Here is a 10,299-nt window from a genome sequence, read left to right on the forward strand (position 1 = left end):
GTTGGCGAAGGTTACTGTTGCTGGAGGTGGGCCCGGGTCCTTATGACCGTCATTTACGAAGTATAAGGAAGTCGTTAATATTTCCCTCCAACAATTAGTAAAAAGTATTCCTTCCTTTTTCGTTGACTAGTAAAGTGCACGTGCGGCACGCACATGTTTTTAGAAATACTTGAAAGCACATGTCTCACACATATATATAAGGCCACTCAATAGCCTCCAAGTCCCCGCGTCGCTCCCGCAAGGCGACATGGGGCCTTCTCATGTCGCCGCCGCCAGGCATCCACCACTCCCGCAACTTTCGCCTCGCCGTCACCCGAGCGGACCACCGAAAGCCCGATGGCTACGAGGAAGGTGGCCGCGGGGATTTCTTCGCCGGGGTAGCGCGCGTGTCACAGTGGACGACGCGATGCGACGCGATGGGGGTGGGGAGGCATGGCGTGGCCAAGATGGCTTGGATCCAGCACTTCCGTGGGTGGATCCGGCTATCTCGCACCTGGATCTATCGTTCCTGCTCCTGGTCCCGGCGGCTCATGCGACGTGGCTGTGCTACGACTCTCGCGGTGCCGTGGCAGCCGGCCTAAAGGTGGTGATGGAGCAGCTTCACGGCGATCTCATCCGGTATATTCAAGGCCAGATCCAGTCTCTCCTTCCAGGTCTACGCGGGGATATGGGCCATTGCGTGGGTTTGAGCAACCTTGTGCCCGGATCCCGTGACCAACACCCATGCAGTAGAACCTCATCAGTGTGCGAAAGGGTGGCAGCACGGTCGGACCTCATCAGATGTGAGATAGGGTGGCAGCATGGTGGACTTGGCGCGGTGTCGGCCATGACATGACACACGTGTCTAGGCTTTGCCGCGACCGGCTCCCTGCCCTAGCGCGGTGGGCGTGAGTCACGGCGGCGGCGGATGGCTATCGATAAAGTGGCCTGCAATCGCAGGTGTGCTTGGCACCATTAGCAGCTCGGTGAGGTACCTTTCGTACTTTTTTGCTCAGGCTGCTGCTAGCATGGCGTGGTGGAGGTCGAGGTGAAAGCCTTGTCGGTGACGCCTGCGGGTGACTTGTTTGCACCTCCCCATATGGTCATGTTTCGATCTCCAGGTGTAAACCCAGCCCAATACTCGGGCTGACGATGAGGGTGCTATTGGGGTCATGTTCTTCACGGAGGCATTGTCGTGGAGATCCATTTGGTGTTTCGGCATTCTCTGTTCTTGCTCGGCTACTCGTGGGTGATCTTCCTATGTCGCTTTGAGGTTACCTTTGGGGGAATATATTGGCTGCGATTTATTAATGTGACGAGAGGACATAAGTGAGATCGACCGTTTGACAAGCGGAGCAATTGAGACTTTGGATATTTTTCGTCAAGAGTGGATGGATAAGCAATATTAGACATTGCTTATAATTATTCTCTTCTTATGTACTCTTCCTCCTTTTATTTATTCTTTCAATGATCAGCTATTGAGCTGAAGAATCTGTAAGAATTTGGTTATGTGCATTTATAGCAGAGGCTGGATGTATTTCCATTTTCTAAAAATATCTCACATATATTTTCCTTTGTGCAATAGTTTACAAGAGTGCGATGCCACAATTTCACATTCTTGCAAAAAAGTACAAATGATGATAATAAATCAACCACACATGAAGCAGCAAGTGAGGGATAAATAGGAAGGTTAAAAATTATAATACAATGAGATCGATTTTGAAAGGAAATACATGAATGATGAGCTAGAAAGTTAAAACTAAACGCTTTAAGAGATTAATTTTCCTCTTACAGTAGTATTGTTTAATTCAGATTCACTTACTGTATCGCCATGAGCAATGGTGGTTATCATATTCTTCTCCTAAAAAATACACAGAAATACAAGAATATTACAAAATAGTAAAAGTATTAAATATTTAAAATCAATATGTAAAGGCACAGTAGGGCCTCAAAGGAGAACCAGTTCACTAAACTGGTAGGATTAAGTAAGTAATAGCTTCCTACCTCAGTTTAAACTTGGAGGTAAACTGATTTTTACTCCATGGCATTTGTGGTGTGCACGTGTATTTGTTAATGTGTGGGTGTCACATAAGAAACCTGCAAATGTACAAAGACGACGGACATAAGTGGATCAATTACAGTAAAGGGGTAGGCTTCTCTATACATTTTTAAAAAAAATTAGGAACAAAGACAAAGGCACACCTCATCATTGCTCTTCATTTGCAAGAAATGATATCTCTGGTCATCTTGATAGCAGGATATCTGGAGGGAGGGAGGAGCTTGTACCCAAGGGTCATGGATATGCTCGAGGTTGCTGTGATGTTTTATAGCAATCAGATCACAAGAGGAAAGGGCCAAGGGTATGAGAAATATTACCAAAACTGGCACCGAAGCGATTGCTTGATTCATCAGTTATTTTTAAATAGTCGTAACCAATGGCCACTCAACATTCGCACAACATGAAAGTAGTACTATACTTATTAACTATTGAACCTTACAAAATTCACTTGAAGATCTGTCCAATTTATTCTCTAATTCCACAGCTAAACCTCATAGAAAAAACGAGATTTCCTTACCGGAATGCCAAGGATCTCAGAGGGAGGTTCAATTTATGAACATGAAGCTGCAACATGGGGGTACGAGGCCTCCCTGTCGTCAAAATTTTACTCACATTACTTGACATGCACATGATCAGCAGTGGGGCTTCAGAAACTGCAAAGCTACGAGCATTGAGCATGGCAGAGTCATTCTGAACTTCTTCTGTACGGGAAAGTATGGTATTTTTATCTAAACTCTCGTATCCTGCTATCATTCTCAATCGAAGATGTGCAATAGCCATGAAATTACAATGGTTCAGTTCCAGTAATTAAGTATCGAAGTTGGTTCCATAACAGAAGCTATGGTGACAATAACAATCACTAACAGTTACAGTCTTACAGGTATATCAAATTCCATTTCACTGGTGCGGAACGGCTCCGCACGAATTGCAAGCCATTACAAAGCTATGCTTTTGCTGAACTCTAAAGTCGAACCGTTCTTAACTTCTTATCGCTCACTGAAGAACAGACACATTGACGTCAGAACCCAAAATCTACGAAACACGGATACTCCACCTAGGGACCGTATCCCGTATCGGATACGTATCCGATACGGATACGCCCCGGATACATATCCGTGGCGTATCCACGTATCCCCGATTAAATGGGCCGAAAACTTCGGATCGGAAACGTTTCCGCGCCTGGATTCGGCCCAGCCGGCCCAACATCACAGCACATCCCACCTCCTGCCCTACTCCCGTGACCCGTCGGGCGTCGGCTCTCCCACGCGCAGCCGCCTCACGCAGCGCATCGCCGCATTCTCCCGCTCGACCTGACGGCTGACGCAGCGCCTCCGCCTCTCGTCGGCCGCCGTCCGCTGGCCGCCGTCCGTGAGGCCGCCTCCTGCCAGCCTCCGTCCGCCTCCCGCGGCCACGGGCCGCGAGGCCGCCTCCGGCCGGCCGCAGGCTGCCTCCCGTCGCCCTCCGTCCGCCCGTGATTACTCCCGTCGGCCTCCGGCGTAAGGAGCCCCAGCCCCTGTTCAGGTGCGTGACTTCCTCTGATAGTGGTAGTGCAGGCCTCCCGTGAACCGTGAGTTCCTCCCAGTAGTGGTAGCATAGCATCCGTAAAGTGCATAGAGATTTACATTTTCTGTGTAGTGTATCCAGGCAATTTGGAAGTATAATCCATAGTCTACAGAATAAGGGCCCATGCAAGCATGGATGGTGGATTAAGTTCAGGGGCAGTGTGATCTTTATAATGTTGGCTATTGCACAGTTGTTGATTATCCTTTCTTTTCAATACTTAACTGGTTCAAATACAATTGCTTGGAGAATAGTACCATATAGATTGGAAGTAGGAGGTAACGTGATGATAATTGGCCAATCTCCAGAATCTGGATATGAGTTTATATTGATTGATTGCAGTCCCAGGCTCCCATCCTCTCCTAAATTAGAACCTGCTATCATGTTATTCTCAGTGTAATAGACCTTAAATGTCTCTATGCTGAATTTGAACATCTATTTTGCAATTTAATATGCATTTTTATTTATTTATTAAAAAAATAGTTAAAACGTATCCGCGTATCGGGTTGTTTAAGAAATTGCCGTATCCGCGTATCCGTATCCTTCCGATACCGATACCCGTATCCGTATCCGTGCTGCATAGCCCAAAATTCGGCAACAGGCCAGCGCTGGGTCATCAGAAAATTGAGACGCTTACTTCTTGTGGGTAGGTCAGGTGAAGCCACGGCACGGGGCGCGATGGCGGGAGTAGTGCCGACAAGAGGCTGACGAACACACCCTCGCTGCCGCCGATGCCGACGCTGCTGTGGATATCGAGGCGCTCTGCCACAGGAACATTAGCACGAATACTACGACCCACTCGGCGGCGAGTAGCGTCCTGTTGGCCGCGACGAAGGAGGCCGCGCCCTGGCGCTGGTAGAGCCTCTCATCGACTGTCTCCACCATCGCGCGACGGTCCCTGTTCTTTTTGCAAGCACTTGGCTTTGGCAGTAAGTGGAGGGATTGGATAGCTGCATTGGTCTCAACAGCCTCTACAAGAGTGCTACTGAATGGAAATCCTGGGCAGCTGATTCATAACTCCAGGGGTTTGAGGCAAGGGGATCCCCTTTCCCCAATGCTATTCATAATGCTCATGGAAGTGCTGCACAGGCTCTTCAGAACAGCAGTGCAGCGAGGAGTGTTGACAACACCACCTGACCAAGCGATTCACCACCAATGCTCAATATATGCAGATGATGTGGTTTTGTTTGTAGCTCCTCAAGTGCAAGATATGGTCACTGTCAGGGAGATATTGCAGTTCTTTGGGGCTGCTACTGGCTTGCACACTAACCTGCAGAAAAGCTTGATTGCCCCAATTGCTTGTTCTGAAGATCAACTAAACAGGGTCAGCCACATCCTGCCAGCTAGGATTTCTGAATTTCCAATTCAGTACTTGGGTTTGCCATTGACAGTTGGCCGGCTGAAAAAATCACACCTGCAACCCCTTTAGACAAGGTACCTGCTAGCATTCCAACTTGGAGAGCACCATTGATGAATCGGGCTGGCAGGTTAACTACTGTCAAAGTTGTGATGAGCTCCATCTGCATACACACCTTGATTTCCTTGAAGATCCCAGATTGGGTGTTCAAGGAAATTGACAAGCGCAGAAGAGGATTTCTTTGGGAAGGCAAGCAGGAAGCTCGAGGTGGCCACTGTCTAGTTGCTTGGACTACAGCCTGCAGACCAACTGACTTTGGGGGTCTGGGAATTGCTGATCTTTGTCTAGCCTCCTTTGCTTTCAGACTCAGGTGGCTCTGGTTGCAAAAGACAGATCATAACAGACCATGGAGACGTATGCAGTTGGATTTTCAGCATGACCAAGTGCTCCAACAGATGTTTCATGCCTCCATTGAAGTTCATTTGGGAGATGGGAATCTGGCTTTATTTTGGTCAGATAGATGGTATGGTGATTCCTCTCCTTGTACCTTGGCACCACATCTCTGCAATCTCATAAGGCCAAGGATCAGAAGACGGCGCACCGTGGCTGAAGCTCTACACCAAAAGCAATGGATAAAGGACGTTGTCGGATTCGCTACAGTGCAGGCGCTTACTGAATATGTCCACCTTTGGCATGCCCTGAATGGAATTCAGCTAGCACCTGGGGTCGAGGACATCGTGTCCTGGAGATGGATTCCATCCGGCAACTACACGGCTAGATCAGCCTACAGGGCCTTCTTCCAAGGAGCTGTCAAGTTTGCTGCACACAAATTCATTTGGAGAGCGTGGGCGCCTCTGAAAGTGAAGTTCTTTATGTGGTTAGCAGTTAAAGGACCGCCTATGGACGGCTGAACAGAGACATCGACGGGGACTGCAGGAGCATGCTGCCTGTGCTCTGTGTGAACAAGAACCTGAGACTTCAAATCACATATTCGCGCAATGCTCATTCACAATGCAGTTCTGGCAAGCAATTGCTTCAGTCCTGAACTTACTGAATCAGCCTCCCTCGCAGGATTTCAGCATCACCGACTTCTGGCTTCACATGAGGAGTGCTGTGGATTCTCTAAAGAAGAGAGGAATCGACTTGGTTTTTATGTTGATCTCGTGAAGCATTTGGAAGGAGCCTAACAGCAGGGTCTTTAACAGGTCGCCGGCAAAGCTCCATGGGCAGCTGGCCTGTGAAATCAGTGAGCAAGCACATTTGTGGTGCGGCGCTGGAGCAAAGCACCTGGCACTACTTGGGTGGCCGGGGGCAGCACGCCTGCTAGACGCTTAGAACTGTTCTTCTTACAGTTTCCTTCCTGCTATTCGCTCAAGTTTTTTTTCTAATTTAAACCTTCACAGTTTGTTTTCCGTGTGCGTGCGCCCGGTTGGCTCGTGTTGTACTCTAACGTTTTCGATCGTTTTATCTTCTCAATGCAAAGATACGCAGCTCTCCTGCGTATTCTCGAAAAAGACGGTCCCTGTTCTCGGAGGCGGCGGCGCTTTGCTCCCCGAGATCCCACGACCTAGGGCACGGAGCACGGCGTGGTCGGGCTCAATCGGTTGTGGGGGAGGCCGAGGGCCGTTCGGCGGGTGGGGGAGCGCGGACGCTGCGGCGATCGGGGGGGGGGGGGTTGCGGGCGAAGCGGGGGAGCACGGCCAAGAGCTTTGACGTCGATTTTGGATGCAGCGGGTACAACATACGGGTAGGATCGCACATGGTGAGAAAAGAATTATATTTTTGGCATAAATATTTTTTAACTCACAATTTTTACGGATCCTCTCTTTCAAATACATGACATGTGGGTCTGACGTGAGTGGTATGGTGGCTCCGATTTGGGTGAGAAAGGTTTTAATCTTTATAGTATAGATTGATTGATGTTTTGGATACGGTCTCCAAACCCATGTCATTGATCATTATTTTTTGAGCTATTGCACATTATTTTTTTGAGCTATTGCATTCTTGCTCCTATTTTAAACCTCAATTGTGATTTTACCCCGTTTTCTTCCGCTTCATATTTTTACCCCTACTTTTCAAAAACGAAGATCCGTTTACCCTTAAAGCAATTTAAAAATAACAAAAGGCCTGCGAAAAGACAAAGTTACCCCTTATTTATGGTCTCTCTCGGGGTCCTCTCTCTCTCAACTCTTGCGGGCGGCGGGCGGCTGGGTGCAGCGGCGGCGGCGGGCTGTCGGGCGAGGCGCGGGGAGCGCGCGTGCCGGCGGAGGCAAGCGGCGCGCGCGACTCAGCCGGCGGCGCGAGGACGCGTCCCGGGCAGGCGGTCGGGAGCCGGAGACGGGCTTCAATCTGGTCGGCAGATCTTTCGATGCAGTCGAGTCGTTCTTCTGTTTCCGATTGCTGTTTGTGTGGTCGATTTGAGGTGAGCAGCCTGCTGCTCCATCCTTGCTCGACTATGAGTACTCGCTCACTTGCCCTGCTACCTTCCTGATCTGATGCGATTTGCTAGCTGGCTTGCTTGCTTGACTTGATTGACCGATTGCCTTCCCAACCCGATAAGGCGATGACTCATGGCAAGTAGGAGGTGTTTCGCTCTAGGGGCTAGTTCTGTCACGTCGGATGTTTAGATACTAATTAGAAATATTAAATATAGTCTAATTATAAAACTAATTATACAGATGGAGTCTAATTCGTGAGACGAATCTATTAAGCCTAATTAGTTCATGATTTGATAATGTGGTGCTACAGTAACCATCTGCTAATGATGTATTAATTAGGTTTAATAGATTCGTCTTGTGAATTAGTCTAGAGGTTCTGCAATTAGTTTTATAATTAGTTCATGTTTAGTCTTCCTAATTAGCATCCGAATATCCGATGTGCCCAGATATCCGAACAGCCCTGTAAAACATCAAGTTGGAATTCATATGTGGATACGACCTTTCAACTTTGATTCCCGGTGAAGCCGTCGTCTCCGTGACTTCGCAGCAGCCTCTGCAACAGGACGCGCAGCGGCAAACTCCAGCCTCCAGGTGGGGCTCCACGGATGGAAACAACAGAAAAGGAGAGAAGGGGTAGAAGAACACAGCGGCGCAGAGAAGTCATTTCGCATGCTCAGGTCACGCTAGCTGGAGGATGTGGCTTGCCATGTGTAGCAAGAGTGGCGAAAACGTAGCTAATGTCTTTTAAATTTTTGTTAGCAAATTTTCTATTGAAATGCTGCTTAGGTATATGCAGTTAAACAGGTTCTTAAAAAAGTAGGGCGTACTTCTTTCAACTTTTTTAACACCGTTACGTTACATGTTGTTCACGGAGTAGAGGTAAACTGAGTCTTCATTTTCAAAAAATAGGGGTAAAAACAAAAGGTGGAAGAAAACAGGGGTAAAATCATATTTGGGGTTCAAAACAGGAGCAAGAACACAATAACCCCTTATTTTTTCTATTTTTTCTTTGAAATATATTGAAAATACAGCCATTCGAAACTATAGTTATGGCCAAGCTAAGGATATCTTTCCTATATGATAAAAATATTAAGACTTTTGTGTATATTAGTTGTCTATAAAGTTGACCAAACACATTTTGACCATCGTGTCCAAAATGATAGTTGACATACACATCCTTGTGTATATTACTCCATTCTTTACAAAATGCATGTCGTTTTAGTTTTTTCTAAAGCCAAAATTCTCCAATTTTGATCAAGCTTGTACAATAATGTATTAACATCAATCAATGGCGGATCCGTGCTTAAGGGCCATTAGTGTCACCTCTATGGCATCATAGTACCATCTTATCTATTTACCACAAATAAACATTCATTTCTATAGAGATTATCAAAGCCTATTGGTATCCTAGGACACCACAAAAACAGTTTGGCTCCGCCCCTGATATTAATAATATCAAATATATGCAATAACAAGACATTTCATGGTGGATTTAATGAATTTGATTTGATATTCATAGATGTTGATGTATTTTTCTACAAATTTGATCAAAATGAGAGAAATTTTACTTTTGACAGACGGAGAGAGTAGTTATTGGCTCTGGGACAACAAATCAAGGTACTAGTTTTCATTTTGCAAACCCGCTCTTGCCCACCGAAAATATTTCAACTCCCTATATGCAAATCCATTGTCCCACTAGCGTATGATAAGGGGCAATAAATCAATCGGCAAGGGGATGCTTCTTTATTTTTTTATGTTATGAAAATTACATGCCGGGGCTTTTTAAAGCAATCTCTATAACTTTTTACTTCCATTCTTGGTTCTATTCCCTCATGAAAAAACGTCAATATTTGCCAGCCTACTTGGCACTTAGAAATCGAGTGACCAAAACCAAGACGTCGCATCTTAGTAATTTTTTTTCGTGTCAACATTGAGCTCAGCAATGCTGTAAGCCTGTTACACATCCGAGAAAATACCAGAAATAATTAAAATATTTTAATGTTGCAGTTAATAATGTACTTATAATGCTATGGTAATTACTACTCTTAAAAAAAAAGTAAATTGTACCCACCATACAACATCTAACAAACTTGTTAGATGTGTGCAAATTGATTCAACAACTTGTAAAATGCTCAATTTAGTACAATTACTTGATAGGTGGGTGCAGATTAGTCCAGCAACTTATAAAATGCTTAAGTTAGTGCAATAACTTGGCAAATTTGTGAACCTACAGTCCAAACGTTGCAACAGCAACATATTAAGCAAAGTACATGGAAATGTAAATTTTCTTGCAATCGATAATTCTTAATTTTTGTTAATAAAAGTCAATGAACGTGATCAATTCGTTGCTTCTCAACTGTGCACATAATTTATTTATTCATTAGATAAAATTGAATCAAATTTTAGAATTATGCAATTGGCATTACCGAAAGACTAAAGTAATGTAAAGAACCATGTATGTTTATGTTCTTTTGCTCATTTTTACTTTCTAAATAAGTACACGAGGCTTTAAAAAATATTTATGCCAAACTTCTTAAAGATATCATTAGTATATATTAACATATTATTTTTAGCTAAACAAAAATCATATAATCAAACATATAAAATAGTGAGGGTAAACTTATCAATATTGAATATGAAATTAAATATTCCTAATCAAAATTAAACTATCGTATAAAAAGATAATTGATACGAAGATATAATATTAATTTCCTAAAACATAAGGTGTTGAATACGTTACCTTTGTGACACGAATATTAATAGATAAATAATGCTCAATAACTTTTTCTGACGCGAATACAATGTGACTCAGTATTAGCAAATATGTTGCATGTTATAATATTAGGACTGCGGATGTACCAATTTGCCAAGTTATTGCACTAAATTGAGCATTTTACAAGTTTTTT

The 10,299-nt window shown here is 44.9% G+C and overlaps 1 protein-coding gene across 3 annotated transcripts in view; it reads left to right on the forward strand.

The window, feature by feature from the left end:
- The first annotated feature begins 3,127 nt into the window (after positions 1 to 3,127).
- Positions 3,128 to 10,299, forward strand: part of LOC101753365 — a 12,257-nt gene continuing 5,085 nt past the window's right edge. For all 3 annotated transcript variants that reach the window (XR_002677037.1, XM_004961717.3, XM_004961718.3), the window contains exon 1: positions 3,128 to 3,559. The gene's annotated coding sequence lies outside the window, so the exon portion shown is untranslated. The remainder of the gene's footprint in view (positions 3,560 to 10,299) is intronic.

The sequence above is a fragment of the Setaria italica genome, chromosome III (assembly GCF_000263155.2).
Source record: "Setaria italica strain Yugu1 chromosome III, Setaria_italica_v2.0, whole genome shotgun sequence".
NCBI classification, from domain to species: Eukaryota; Viridiplantae; Streptophyta; class Magnoliopsida; order Poales; family Poaceae; genus Setaria; species Setaria italica.